Source organism: Sinocyclocheilus rhinocerous, unplaced genomic scaffold (assembly GCF_001515625.1).
Source record: "Sinocyclocheilus rhinocerous isolate Xijiao unplaced genomic scaffold, SAMN03320098_v1.1 scaffold8, whole genome shotgun sequence".
Taxonomy (NCBI): domain Eukaryota; kingdom Metazoa; phylum Chordata; class Actinopteri; order Cypriniformes; family Cyprinidae; genus Sinocyclocheilus; species Sinocyclocheilus rhinocerous.
Genome location: NW_015666800.1, coordinates 880,729 through 882,283, shown reverse-complemented (window position 1 = coordinate 882,283; position 1,555 = coordinate 880,729). Strand labels below are relative to the sequence as shown.

General features: G+C 37.8%; 1 protein-coding gene across 1 annotated transcript in view; it reads left to right on the top strand.

The window, feature by feature from the left end:
- The window catches only part of LOC107733142 (GC-rich sequence DNA-binding factor 2-like), a 12,082-nt gene that overhangs the window by 2,438 nt on the left and 8,089 nt on the right, over positions 1-1,555 (top strand). The window lies entirely within an intron of this gene.

The following is a 1,555-nucleotide window of genomic DNA, read 5'->3' as shown; positions in this document are numbered from 1 at the left end:
AGATTACATCTCGCTGGATTCACCCCACACTCCTGGAAGCCTACAGGAAGAAGGTCCGAGCAGCGGAGAACAAAACAGTGACAATGAGCTGGACGATCATGAGCGCAGAATCGAGTTTGCACCCAAACCCAAGACTCTGAGAGAGCGAATGGCTGAGAAGATGGGTGAGAAACCGTGATGCTACTTGTGTATATTAAGACACTAAGTAGTTGGGAGATAGATGACATGTTCTGTATGTTCTGTGTTTGTGTTCTGTAGGGAGTGATAGTGATGAGAGTTTTTCTGATAGCCAGGAGGAGGAAGACCAGCAGATGTGGGAAGAACAGCAGATAGGAAAAGGTGTCAAAAGACACCAAGTGAGACCCTCCGCTGTGACATGAAGGCTCAGTTATTCTCCTTGAGCTTTTTTGCATTGTATATAACATAACTTTAAACTGCTTTTTATTACACACTGCTCGACAATAATGGCTGTATCTTGAGTTATTTTCAGAGGACAGTAAATCTGTACTGCTATACAAGCAGCACATTGACTACTCTAAAATATATCAAAGTTTCATTTCTATAGTATTGTCCCTTGAGAGGATATACTAAAATGGTTGCTGAAAAGTGAGGGGTGTACTCACTTTTGTGAGAGACTGTATATATATATATATATACAAGGTGCTTAAAGTGCTTGAAGTACTTGATCTTGACATTTAAGTCCTGGAAAACCCTTGAAAACAGCCATACTTATGCAAAGGTACTTGAAAAGTACTTGAATTTTTAAAAGGCAGTATATATGAAATTGCTGTTAATTTTTGTTTTCGATTAAAAAAAGAAAAACCTTTTCACGCTAAATTAACAATGCAGCGCAATATAAATACAGAGCCATTTCACCTGGCTTTCAGGAGTGCACGAGATCTCGCGATATTAAATGTGACAATGATACTCCTAGGTGAAAAGCGGTCTCATATCAGTATAAAGTTGGATTTGTGGTAAAACCTTTGATAGTGCTTGCATTATATTGTCCGGTCTTTTATTGCATGTGCTGTTTGTTTGGGTTTCCAAACACGTGCATTTGGGAACGCATATAAAGTCTGACGCGCTTTGTGTTGCGCTGTTATCATTTACAAGCGTGGAGCACGTCTCCATCTTGGTCGACAAACTCTTCCTCTGCATATGCTGTGAGTTTGGGTTGCTTAACGTCTCATTAGATTTGTAACGTAAATCATTTATAAACCTATGCCAACACAGGAGAATACATCAACATATTTCTAAATATGCGATTTGTTGTACATCGAGATTTCAAATTAAAAGTTCAAACCCTCGCTCTGAGTTTGCTTGTGGCCAAATATTAAAATTACATGGATTTAAACATCCTTGAATCATGCTGTAAAGTGAAGCATTATCAGGCCGTTGGCGCCCTCTACAGGTATTTGTTATAATACATAATAAACTTAAGTTGGTTATGTTCATATTTTGTGTAGACATATCACATTATGTAGGCCTATTTTATCAGTGTTGTTCAATAAAAACATGTAATTACTTGGTTTTGATACTTTATTTGAACCAATTA